This window comes from Monodelphis domestica, chromosome 4, assembly GCF_027887165.1.
Source record: "Monodelphis domestica isolate mMonDom1 chromosome 4, mMonDom1.pri, whole genome shotgun sequence".
Taxonomy (NCBI): domain Eukaryota; kingdom Metazoa; phylum Chordata; class Mammalia; order Didelphimorphia; family Didelphidae; genus Monodelphis; species Monodelphis domestica.
Genome location: NC_077230.1, coordinates 45,017,559 through 45,031,605, shown reverse-complemented (window position 1 = coordinate 45,031,605; position 14,047 = coordinate 45,017,559). Strand labels below are relative to the sequence as shown.

General features: G+C 37.4%; 1 pseudogene; it reads right to left on the bottom strand.

The window, feature by feature from the left end:
- LOC100619816 (ubiquitin domain-containing protein UBFD1-like) overlaps nucleotides 1–13,593 on the bottom strand; it is a 101,126-nt pseudogene extending 87,533 nt beyond the window's left edge.
- Nucleotides 13,594–14,047: the final 454 nt, after the last annotated feature.

The following is a 14,047-nucleotide window of genomic DNA, read 5'->3' as shown; positions in this document are numbered from 1 at the left end:
TGTAATACCCTCTCTTTTTTGTGGAAATGGAAGATTGCAAGTTTGGAACATATATATATATATTCCTTCCACACCATTTTTTACCCTGAAGGATGGAGATCATTTTTGCTGCCAATAATATCATCTGTAAAATTAATAGATGGGGACTGAAAGTTTAAGGATAAAGTGGTACTGTATATATATATACATATATATATAATTGCATATAAAATTCATACAACCAATAGCTATAGCAGCAAAAGTAACAAGACTTTTTTCTTTAAGGTTTATTTTTCAAATTTGCTTTTAATGTCCCTAAGAATCTGCTACAAAAGCATAGTGGGCACATTTGTGATCTATCCTTCATTTTCACTTGCCAGAATCCTAGAATCATGGAGGTAAATCCTCAAAAGGAACTAAGAGGCCATTAACTCTAATTTTTGAGTTTTTTCAGATGAGGATATGAGGTTCAGAAAAATTAAGTGACTTGACCAAGGTCATAGGGCAGAGCTAGAATTAGAACCCATGTATTTTAATTCCCAAACCACTGTTTTTTCCATTGTGATACAACTGAAGGATACTAGACTTACAAAGATCTATGTTCCTTTAGGTTTCAGATCTTGCAGAGAAATGCCACAGTAGGTCTGGTAGGCCATTACTTCAGTTAGGCCTTGCCTATTGGAAATTGTAAAAGTCTCTTTGAGGAAATTGACTCCCTACAAATGAGATCAAATGTGTTCTCTCCATTAGTTGGGAACAAATTTATTTCTTTGAGACACTGGTCACCTTGAATTTAGCTGATTAGAAAACCTTGACAATAATCATGATGAATTGGCCAAATGTTAAATACTTAGAATACTGGCCCTGACTTAAATTATTGCCACAGATTGTAAGTCAATAAATATAGTTATGCTGCTTAATATTTCAAGCTTTGATTTCTATATTATCCTTAATGCAATGACATGACTAATGATGGTAAAGCTGGGTCAGATTGTTGAATCAATGAATTATGAATCTGTACATGAAAGTGATTAACAGAGCTTCCCTTTTAGGTTTTACCTGATTATAATGAAGTCTGAGGATTGACAGGTGTATATTTGTTTTAGAAATAATGTGAAGAAGGCTATTGTCTGGAGATGAGCTTGTGGAAAGATTTATGACATGTAAATTACACAAGAATGAGTTCAAGTCCTCCTAGCTTTTTTTTCTTTTCTTTCCTTAACTCATTAATAATTATGAGTGTTTTTTAATTGACATTGTTATGTACTTCAGAGATGATATCATTTCCTGAAGAAAAAAAACCCAAAAGGATAGGGGGAAGGGCAAAAGGGAAAGAAAAGAACTCTAGTCACTGGATTTCAATGCATTCCCCCCCATCATTCTCTGTCCCACATCTACCTGGATCTTAGAAAGTTTTTTTCAATGTTATAGGAATTGACAAACTGATATGGCTCAAAATATGTTGACTTTATCAAACTTGCTAACTTCCCTTCTTCTCTACTATCTCCCTTCTTTCCACCAAATTTTACTGGTTGACCTTCATTCTTTACTGGTTCTCAGTAACTATTTCCTGGAATAATAATAATAATAATCACACTGGTGTTATGAAAATTTTTCCAGTCTACTTTGTAGAGAGTTTAGTCTTAGCCCAAAGAAGATGCAATCTACTGTCTCCCAAGTGTTTCTCCTAAACATGGTACTGTCTGAAATTTTAAATAAATGTGTTACATTGGAAGTAAGTTTCACTATATAGCTCTTTCAATTCAAATAGTTCCACCATCATGCTAGGGAACAAAACTCTCTCTCAGGACCTGCACAAAGAAGGGAAGTGGATTTGGGGTGGGGATTTATTTATTTTTTTATAAACATGAACAATAGGGAATATATTTTTGTAAAGGCTTTTGAAAGATCAATTTGCAAATATGGAGAATCAGTGACAAAGGCAAAAACCACTAAGTTGGAAATGCCCTTTTAGAAAATGCCTTTTAGAAAAATGTCATCAAATTCAAATAGAAATGGGAGCCACTCAGCTATAAATAAAGATTTCCAAGGCTGCATCTTGACTTGGGAAACTATATATTAACATCATCTATATTCTATATATCTTCAGTTCTATTGTATCTATCTCTGATGTGGACCAACCCCTCATACAACCAATAAGGGAAGTACCCTGCAGAAGTCAATACCATTTAGTGACAGAGCCAGAGCTGAAACCTAGTCTCTCCACCACCCTGTGTTTCTTCCACTGGGCCTTGTAAGACTCTTTCTCAGCTGTTTCAATTGTGTCCTACTCTTCATAATCCCATTTAAGGTTTTCTTGGTAAAGATCTTGGAGTAGATTGCCATTTCCTCTCCCAGGTCATTGGACAGATGAGGAATGGAGGCAAACAAGATCAAGTGACTTGCCAGGGTCATATAGCTAGTAAGTGTTTGAGGCTGGATTTGAATTTAGGTCTTTCTGTATCCAGGTCCAATCCTCTGTGCCACCTAAGAGACTCTAATGGAACCATATTTAGATCATGGAACATTTCTTCTCAGTTCCCTTCCTTTTTCAATGTCTCCAGTCTTGCAAAACTTACTGTTTTCCATAGGAAAAATAGTTGTGAGGATTTGGTTTAGTTTTTTCTTAGAAATTTCTTTGGCCATTGTTCAGAAACCCTTGTCAGAAGTCAGACATGTCATGCCAAATGACTTCTTTAGAAGTAAAGTCTCTAAAATGCCTACACGGATTTCTCTCATAGAGTAGTGTGAATCATCTATGCTTTACTGTTTTTTTTTTCCCCTTTTCAAGATACTTAAGACCTGGAAGAGAAGGCAATGGCGATACTTTTGCACCTGAACAAAATGAAAGGGCAGCCCTTTGCTAGGGTGTAACAAGGTAGAACAGTCAGTGTTGACCATCTAGAACTGAGTATTAAGCATGTCGAAATAGAATTCTCTGCTTCGCTTACCTAAATAAATTTAATGACGAGTGGCCAATATTTTCCCCTCACCTTTTTTTTTTAAAACAAGATAGAGTGGAAATGATCAACAAAGTCTAACAAGTTTGCAAAATGATTATAATACTCAACTTTTAAGAGAACTCAGTTGAAAAATAGCTGTTTCAATTTGCAGTCTCCTATTGTTTTTCCAAAAACTTTTTTTCATGTTGCCTAAAATACTAGTTTGATGGTGAAAGAATTGGAAGATAAAATCAGTAGATAGAGAGCCAAGTCTGGAGATGAGAGATCCTAGGTTCAAATCTGGTCTTAGACACTTTCCAGTTATATGATCCTTGACAAATCTCTTAACCCCCTAACCTAGCCTTTACCACTTTTCTGCCTTGGAACCAGTACTTAGTATTGGCAAGGCTTTTTGTTAAAAAAAATCATAATGGAATAAAATCTTAGACCATGAGCATGATCTGAAAACATTGGGAGATACTCTGGCATAGTGGACAGAGGGACAACTTTGGAGAGAGAGCAAGTCTTGGATTCAAGTTCTGTTTTTTAAAATATAATGCTAGGTAACCTTGGGTAAGTCACTTAACCACTCAGGACCCTAGGATCTTTCTAAAATAATAAATTATAGACTTGTTGTTTGGTCTATAAAGAGGCAAGGAATTTTCATACCATGGAAATCTTCACTCCAATGAAGCCATAGGTTCAGATTAAACATATACACACACACCCCCCAAAAATATTTATCACAAATCTAGGTTGTATGATGAAAGAATTACCAAGATATTGTCCTTGTCTTCAAGGAGGTTACAGTCTGCACTAGAGAAATTTCTTTATAATGAGCCTTTAAAACTAGGAATTTGTAATGATATAAAACACCTTTCCTAATCTTTACCACTAGCCTTGCAGGTTATAGTTATAGAATCTTTATTTTCCTGAGCATAAATGAAAAGAATTATAGGTCAGGTATAACTACAGTGATTTGAGTTAGCCAAAAGAGAATTAAGTTCTACCTTTAAAGGTTATGAGAAATTTGAACCCATCACCAGAGTGATAGAGAATTATTCCCTAGGGGTCTTTCTCTTTCCATCAGTGCCTTTTCATTTAAAAACCCTCAATATGACCCCATTCCACTAAGTGCTCAATATAATTATTTTTCATAGACATCTAGGGCCCCATTTACATATCTCAACAGGTCACTGTGCCTTCACGGTTCTTTGCTCTGCTTAGAAATGACATTTTCCCCAAGGAATTTAAAAGTGACTTTGAGGGACAGTCATCATCAGGTGTAAGATCTTTCCTCTTTTCCAGTAACCCTGCTGTTTTGTCTGTAAGGGGGATGAGGTACAAGGGTCCGCATGTTAAAAATGTCTTGTTTACTCTTTAAAATAATCAACCAAGGGAATTTGCATTTTCCACCATTGCAAAGGAAAAAGGAGAATTCTGCTAGAGAAAGAATATGTTTCCTTTTCCCCACCCTCCACAAAAGTTGTTTATGCAAATGTTAAAGAATAAGAGTTATGTGGTAATGGGATTAAACACTCCCCTTAATTACAGTGTCATGGCTTGAATTGTAAAAAGGAAGGGATCAGTTTATAGTTTTTTTTTTTAAACCCATACCTTCCACATTAGAATAAATTACTAAGTATTGGTTCCAAGGCAGAAGAGAGGTAGACAGTTAGTTTAAGTGGTTTGCCCAGGATCACACAGCTATGTGTGTCTGAGGCCAGATTTGATTCCAGGTCTGGCAATATCCACTGAACCATCCAGCCGCCCCAGTTTATAGTTATTATGAGTGAATTTTAGGTATTTGTGAATTTTAAAAGCATAGTTTCAAATTCAAGTGACTTTCTTTTTCTAAGACAGTGGATTAGTTTTTTTCGCTTGTGGTAAGGTTAGCTCTATTTGGGAATAAGGGACCAGACCTCCAGCTTCTTAGGTCCTTCTGAGTTCTTTTCTTATTCAGTTGGTATTTCCATTTTTCAAATTCATACATATATTCTTTTTTTCCTTTTAAACATTTTTATTTGGTCATTTTCAAACATTATTCATTGGAAACAATGAGGAAATACCTCCTGCCACCCCTCCCATAGCCAACGCATGATTCCCTGGGTATCACTTGTGTTCTTGGTTCAAACCCATTTCCATGTTGTCGGTATTTGCATTGGGGTGTTCATTTAAAGTCTCTCCTCAGTCATATCCCCTCAGCCCTTGTAGTCAAGCAGTTGCTTTTCCTCGGTGTTTTTACTCCCACAGTTTGTCCTCTGCTTGTGGGTAGTGTTTTTTCTCTTAGATCCCTGCAGATTGTTCAGGGACATTGTATTGCCATTAATGGAGAAGTCCATTATGTTCAATTGTACCACAATGTATCAGTCTCTGTGTACAATGTTCTCCTGGTTCTGCTCCTCTCGCTCTGCATCACTTCCTGGAGGTTGTTCCAGTCTCCATGGAATTCCTCCACTTTATTATTCCTTTTAGCACAATAGTATTCCATCACCAACATATACCACAGTTTGTTCAGCCATTCCCCAATTGAAGGGCATCCCCTCGTTTTCCAGTTTTGGGCCACCACAAAGAGCGCAGCTATGAATATTCTTGTACAAGTCTTTTCCCTTATTGTCTCATTGGGGTACAAACCCAGCAGTGCTATGGCTGGATCAAAGGGCAGAGAGTCTTTTATCGCCCTTTGTGCATAGTTCCAAATTGCCCTCCACAATGGTTGGATCAATTCACAACTACATATATTCTTTTACATTTGAATTAGAAAATTTTGCATTGGACAGATCTTTTCATATGTTTTCCTTGGAAGCATTCCTTGCAGAGCTTCAAGGTCTGGTACTTGGGTGATATGGAGTGTATCAGCATTGGAATTAGTGATTCATACTTCATCATGTTCTAGTTGTTTAGAAGGCCATCAAAACAGAGAGCATTGTCCATTTGCCTGTGTCTGTCCTCTAACTTTCTCTAAAGTAGGAGTCTCAGAGATAGAGTACTTAGGGGGAGTCTCGTTACATAAAACAAACAAGCAAACAAAAAATAGCTTGCTTTTCGATGGGTTAGGGGCTTCTATTCTCTGGTCTTTCCTTTGTTCAACTTAAGAACTAGTTGTTAGGTCTAGGCTTGGCTGGGAGCTAAAGGAGTAAGGGAGGTGCCACATCCCACCTAGATTAAAGAGGTGGAGAAAGGGAGCAGATCATATAATGGATGATCCTAAGACTAGAATGGAGAAATTTGAGAGGTTTGGATAGGGAAGCAAGATTGAAGGTAATCCAGGTCTTTTATGTCATTTTATGGCCTTCAGATGCAGGCAGAAGTATAAGTAGAAAGCATGGGAAGACAACACCTTTTGTCTGGCATTTTTCAGTTCTCTTTTAGAAAGCAGGTTACATTGCTATGCAAATAGACTTTATTGCAGCCTTTCTGTACCCAGGGAGCATAGAATCTCTAGTTCAGGAGTTACTTTTAGGATTAGAGGAAGACAGAGTACAAAGTAATACTCTTTGTGAGTATTTATATGTATAGGAAGGATTTGAGGGTTTAATATTTCAAAGAATATGTCTCTATCTATAGAAGCTACTCAGATAAAACTATCTGCATTGCAATTTAATTTTTCTGTGTATTTTTTTTTTCAGTAGACTGGGAGCTAGTAGTATATGGGAATATCTTCTGGGACATTCTGTATCCAAAAATCTTAAAGGCTGGCTATTGTAGGGTTGACTCTGACAGAATTTGAGGGAATATGTTCTTTTCTGGAGAATTTGCAATGTTCTGGCCACTGAGTCAACTTAAGAATAATATACATCATGATATTTATAAATTTGTAGTAAAAGATGCTTCTGACAAGAAATAAAGCAAAAAGTTCTTTTAAAAACTGTTCTTCCTATGGTTGGAACACTATGGTAAAATATCCAATTCAGAGAAACTAAGGAAGACTTTCATGAACTGAAATAGAGTTAAATGAGCAGAACTCAGAAAACAATTTTGTAATGACCATGATAATATAAAGAAAAACTATTCTGAAAGTCTTTAGAAATCTGAGCAATGCTATGACTAATCATCACATCAGAAAACTAATGATAAAGTATGCAAATTACAACAGCAAAAAGATGATGAACCAGGGTGCAGAAAGGGATATACATTTTTAGGCATTGCCACTATGTTGAAAAACTTGTGTTAGGATAATTTAATGGATAGTGATAGAAATTTGAAAGAAAAGAAAGGAATAATAAAAGAGTTTACAATATGCAAAAGAAAAAAGTTCAAAAGGGGGAAAAACTGGTTAATTGGGCTGTAGCCATGTTATACTTAAACTTAAAGTCTTTTTAAAAAGTATATAATAAAAGTTCAAAACTTTATCTTTAATCTTTTTTGTTCTTTGTATACAAAATGTTCATATTTCTTAATAATTGCAAACTAGTAAAAATGAAAATAAACAAAAAAGAAAAAATAAAGCCTCAGTTTAAAAAATGACATCATTGATCATGAAAACAAAAAAAAAAACCTTGGAGATAATCTACTTTTAGATCCTTATTTTGAAGATGAGGAAATGAAGGCATATGGAAGTTAAATGACTTATTTAAGTCCATCCCGATAGTTGATGGCAAAGTTGTCATTAAAACCAAGATCTTTTGATTATTTATTAATTTTTTTCGATGTCTGGGTTCTAGGATAATGGTGACAGTTTTCTCTGCTAAAAAAGTTTGAATCCTCATTACCAGGGTCCATTGAAAATTAAGGGTCACAGGGAAAATAAGATTATAGACTTAGAGATCATCCTAGTGCAAACATCAACAACATGGAAATGAGTTCTGAACAAGGACACATGTAAAACCCAGGGGAATTGTGTGTTGGCTACAGGAAGTGGGGGAGGGGGGAGGAGAGGGAGAGAAAGAATAGGATTCTTGTAACCAAGGAATAATGTTATAAATTGACTAAATAAATTAAAAAAAAAGAATATAGATTTAGAGCTGAAAGGAATCTTTGAAGTCATCAGGTTCAATACCCATATTTTACAGGGTGAGAAACTAAGACCCAGAGATGCCAAATGATATTTTAAAAGTTATAGAGTTGATAGGTATCTGAGGGAGAATTTGAACTCAATTCTTCCTGATTTTATTTTCAGCTCTCTATTCAGTCAGTACAGCATATAAAATTTTGAGATGAAAGAGATAAAACTTATTTCATGTGATAGCTATATTTATAGTAGTCTCTCGGTGATTGAGAATGACTATTGTCTTTGTGCATTATCATCTATTGATGTACCCTCATGTGACTTTGAAGTCCAAAGGCTGAGGCTCAGAGTTTTTGTGGCACATGGGGCCTGGGACGCCAGTTGTTACGGGAGGTGCGGTTGTGGCCTGGTGTCGGCGTTCACGCACAGCGGCAAGACGTTGACTTCGCTCATCTTCAAAGGTGGTGGCAGCCTGGTGAATGTGGGTTCGCCAGCTGCTTCTGTCAGAGGCAGCGAGTTCTAGCTGCTTTGGTGTCATGCCAGCCCACTTCAAGTTGGACTTTAGCTGATCCTTGAATCTTTTCTTTGGTCGGCCTTGTTTCCTGAGTCCAGCTGACAGTTCACCGTAGAATACCTGTCTTGGTATTCGCTGTGGGTCCAGCGGATGACGTGTCCAGACCATCGTAGCTGGGTTCTGAGGACTTTGATGCTGGTGGAGTTGGCTCTGTCGAGGACTTCCTGATTGGTGATTCGGTCCTGCCATCGGATCCTCATGATTGACCGGAGGGAGCGTTGGTGGAATTGCTCCAGCTGTTTCATGTGCTTCCCGTAGTGTCCATGTCTCACAACCGTACAGGAGTGTGCTGAGGACGACTGCGTTGTACACTTTGAGCTTCGTCGCAGTGCTTACACCGCTGTGTTGGAGGACTTTGCAGCGCAGCCGCCCGAGTGCCTGGCTGGCCTTTTGGATCCTGGCATTGATCTCGTGGTCTAGGGACCCGTCGTTGGCGATGGTGCTGCCCAGGTACTTGAAAGTGTTGACATTGGAAAGCTGTGTGCCATCGATTGTAATGCACGGCTGGTTCGTTGGCCTCCCTGGTGCAGGCTGGAACAGCACCTCTGTTTTGCTGAGGCTGATAGTCAGGCCAAACAGTTTTGTTGCTGTAGAGAACCTGTCCACAATGGTTTGGAGATGATTTTCTTGGTGGGCCATGAGAGCACAGTCATCTGCAAAGAGAGCTTCCAGGATGAGTCTCTCTGTTGTCTTTGTTTTTGCAGTCAGGCGGCGAAGGTCGAATAGTGAGCCATCCAGTCGGTATTTGATGTAGACGCCCAGGTCTAGATCCATCACAGCATGTCATAATACTTGGGTGAAAAATAGGTTGAATAGTACCGGAGTGAGGACACAGCCTTGTTTCATGCCTAAAGTGTTTGCAAAAAAGGAGATGTGGGTTCAAATACCATTCCTGACACTTGCCTTTTCTGGAATTGCTAAGTAGCCTAGTGGATCAAGAATTGAGCTCAAAGTCAGGAAAACATATTTAAATTCTGCCTCACAAACTTATTAGCTGAATGATCCTGGGAAAGTCATTTAAGCTTTCTAAGCCTTGCTTTCCTTATCTATAAAATGAATTTTGGACTGGATGGCCTCTAAAGTTACTTTTAAACTTAAACCTATGACTGCCTGAACTTTAAAATGTGAGGTATCTGAGGTAAAATATGCTATGTTCTTTTAATCTAATGATAGAAGCAGCATAAAGGGAAAAATGTTTTAAAATTGTATTGTTAAAATCTTAGTATAACTAAATGTTTTTTAACTTGATTTTTAAAGCTATTTGTAAGATTCTTTTGCATATAATGCTGCTAGTTTGATTGCTTCTTTCTAGTCTAGATTTCCACACAAAGAGAGATCACCATGTAATTTCAAAGCTATTCCTTATAAATAAAATAATTCTGGACCATTCCTTCCCTTGATGGAAGGAAATATCACCTGAATTTTATATTCCATGTGTCTCTACTTATTGTCTCTTATAACTGAATTTATGAGAAACCAAATGGCTTTCTGGACTAGACTTGTGAACTCTAGTTTTTCTAAGGTTCTTTTTTTCCCTTTTTCCTTGATCCATCTGATGAAAATTGCCTCTCCCTGAAATGCAGTATTTGGTTGGAAAAGATTTAATCTTTTGAGATGATTTAAATGTGGCTTGTGGCTAATTTTGTTGAGCTGAAATTATAAAGCATATTACAACAAATCAGATATGCTTGATCAAGTTAGTACATTTCCATCTCAGTCCAGTGCCTCATGTGCTTTCCTAGGTTCCTTAGTGACTTGAGGCAAGCAAGAGATATATACTCTGGAGGCTAATTACTCTATAAAGTACTTGTAATGAGCTTCAAGGTTCCCTAAACATCTAGAAATTTACCATTTGATGTTAAGAATGACTTGAAGGTGACTGTTCCAGAGGGGAGATGTGATGTCTGTTTTAGGTCTGAGTCTCAACCCAAAGAGGATTGGGGCTTTTAAGCACCTCCCTGGGAGAGTGGAGAAGTTATCTTTTGATAAATCACCTTTTTACCACATCTCAAATTCTTCTAAAAACCCCTATAAATTGATAGATTGTCCACCAATTTCTCTTCGGAAAGAAATATGAATTTCATTGGTGATCATTCTGTAAAAGGCTGAAAATCAGTGTCAACTGTACCAGAGAAATCCTCCATATGACTGTAAATGTATTGTGTTGGGTTGTGTAATCCTCAGATTGTTAACATTCTGTGTGACTTTAAGACCCAGACCTAAAATAGAAATCATTATATCTACCCTTTGGAGAAGTCAGCTTCAGGCCATTCTTAATCTTAAATGGTAAATTTCTAGATGTTAAGGTTGAAGGCAGCTAGGTGGCTCAGTAGATAGAATAATGGACTGGGTGTCAGGAAGGCTAGAGCTTAAACATGACCTAAGACATTTACTAGCTACATGGCCCTGGGCAAGTTACTAAACTTCTGTTTTCCTTAATCCACTGCAGATGGAATTGGCAAGTCATGTCAGTATCTTGCCAAGAAAATTCTATAGACAGTATTGGTGTACTTCTGACAAAGTCAGTTTGGAAGAGGGGGGATGCAAGGTAGCTCCCTGAAAATAAGGCCCCCACTGATCCCCCCCCCCCTCTCTCTCTCTCTCTCTCTCTCTCTCTCTCTCTCTCTCTCTCTCTCTCCAATTTCCCTTACTAATGAAATTGTTATGATTATTTTTCTCTCCCCAATACAGGAGAAATAATATGAGAGCAAATACTTATATCCCACTTTAATCCCCCTAGATTATTACCCTAAAAGATTGCATTCACAGAATTAAAGCCTAAAGATAACTACCCATTATCCCTCCTTTCTCTCTCAAGCAGAGACATGTTCCAAGGCCCCATACCCAACACTGGCCAAATGCTTGAGCACCATAATAAATCCTTCCTCACATTTAACACATTCCAATGAATTTGTTGGTGGGCAGAAACCAGGCAACATTGCCAGGTGCTTTAAAGTAATACAAGAAAAACAGAACTTGTAAATTGAGGAAGACCCCAATTCTTGTCTGCTTTAAGTTACCTTTTAATCCTGTACTTAGATACGAAATGTTTTCTTATTCATCTCCTAAGTAATTGTGATTGATTGTGAAAGCTGATCAAAAGCACAATGATTCACTCAGAAGGTCAAGAGGAAATAACCTCCAGACTACCCTATACATGTCATTTATCTCCATCATAAAATTTCTCTGTTGTAGCAACATGGTAAATGATCTCAGAATCCTTTGTTGTTGCAACATCACAGGAATGTTGACTAAGTGATTTGTTAATGCGTGACATATCCAATAGAAGAAGATCATGTATGGAGAAAATTGATTGTGTGCCAAAGGAGTATTTACTCACTAAGCCTATATATTAAACAAACCTCCACGCCATGTAAGAACACTATGTGATGCTTATACATGTAGGACTGAGCACGTGGTGTCTCTCACTCCATTATTTGACCAAAATCATCACACATAGCCAGAGTTCACCCTGAACCCTCATAGAGACCACTGGACAACTCTCTAAAATGGTCCATGGGGTCAAGTAGAGTTGGACATGACTGGAATGACTGAATAACAACAAAGATTATTTAAGTTATATAGATATCATACCTTCCTTGACTGTCTCCCTTGTTGGGGATGGATTGACTTCATATTGGCCTCATGGATTGGCCTTTTCTCTACTCTCTCAGAAGTAGAAGATGGTATTAGGTTTGATGACTGCTTTCATTTCTCTACCACTGCTAGGGAATTTCCTTAGGAATTGTGAAATGTAATTGTAGCACTTTTCAGAATGAATAAGAATGAAGTCTAGATTGCTTTACAAAGAGAGATCACTGTTCAAGTTCATCAGTTTGTAGAGGCTTTTGAGAAAAATTTGAGGTGTGATAGAAAGATAATTTATCAAAAGATAACTTCTCTGCTCTCCTCGTTTGGTGCTTCAAATCCCCACCACTCTTTCTGTCAAGCTATTTGCACAATAGTCCATGTCCCCTCTCACTTCCTAATTCATTCATCTCCAATGGTTTCCTACTACCTTCAGGATGAAAAATAAAATTTTCTGTAATCTGATCTCTTCCTATTTTCAATGCTTTTTTATACCTTTTTTAGTCCCACATATTCTACCATCCAGTGACACTGACCTTTTTGTAGTTTCTTACACACTGTATTCTATCTCATGACTAAGAATTTTCTCTGACTGTCTCTCATGCCTGGAATTCTTTTCTCTCCTCATCTTCACCTCCTAGTTTTCCTGTCTTCCTTAAATCTCATCTAAAATTCCACCTTCCACAATAATTCTTTCTCAGTTCTCCTTAATCTTAAATGTCTTTCTTCTGAGATTATCTCCAATTTGTCATATATGTTTATATATATGAAAGAATTACTAACATACATCTATCTATCTATCTTTTGTTTTTCATAGTTTTTTGCATATTGCCTCTCACCTTAAACTGTGAGTTCCTTGAGATCAGGGGCTGATTGTCCTTTGCCTTTTTTGGGGATGGGTATCTCCAGTGCTTAGCACAATGCCTGGAATGTAGTAGATTCTTGATGAATGCTAGTTGACTGACTAACCCCATATCATAGCATTTAATAAAACATATTAATTCTTTATATACAATGGTTTATGTAAACCTAACAAAACCTGAGTTGTAGAGATGAAGTGATTTGCCTCATGTCACATAATGAGTAAGTCTAATATGACATATTTTAGGAAGAACAGCAAGGGCACCAGGATATTAACAAGATTAATATATGTATATATATGTATATATAATACAAAGCTTTAGAAATGTTTAGCTTGGAAAATCTCAGATTTGCTGGTTTAGATTTGCTAGAAAGGTAGAAGTAGGACTAGTGGGGAGAAGCAATAGGGAGATAGATTTCAACTGAACATAAAGAAAAGGAAGCACACATTAATTAAATACTTACTATGTGCTAGGCACTGTAGAAAGCCTCCTGCAAAATAAAGTTGTCCAGAAATGGGATAGGATGCCTGTGGAGGCAGTAAATTCTCTGTTACTGAAGCTCTTCCAACATAGAATATGCTACATATGGAATTCCTGCTTCAGTTTGGGGATAGAATTTCTTATTGTTCAGTCATATCCAACTCTTTGTGACCTCATTCAGGAATTTCTTGGGAAAGATATTGAAGTGGTTGGCCATTTCAACCCCCAACTCATTTAACAAATGTGGAAACTGAGGCAAGCATGGTTAAGTGAGTTGCCCAGCACAACACAGCTAGTAGTAAGTGCCTGAGGCTAGATTTGAATTCAGGTCTTCATGACTCCAGGCCCAGAACTCTGTCCACTGTACCACATAGCTGTCCTTCTGGCAAATAGTTGTTTAAAAATTACCTGAATGTTTGTTGATTGAATGATTGACCTGTTCATAGAGACTATTTTGTCCCATTTTAAATATAAAATAAAAGGGGATCAGAAAGCTTAATTGACTTACTCAGGTTCATCCAGTTAATAAAGGAAAAGCACCATAATGACATAACAGCATCAAATGCTGCTGGGTTAGGGAATATGCCCCAAACCCTTTGCTTACTTCATAATTTCATCCAGGACTGGCACATCCTGAATCTGATACTAGAAGGCAGCAAGTCCCCTGGTAGAG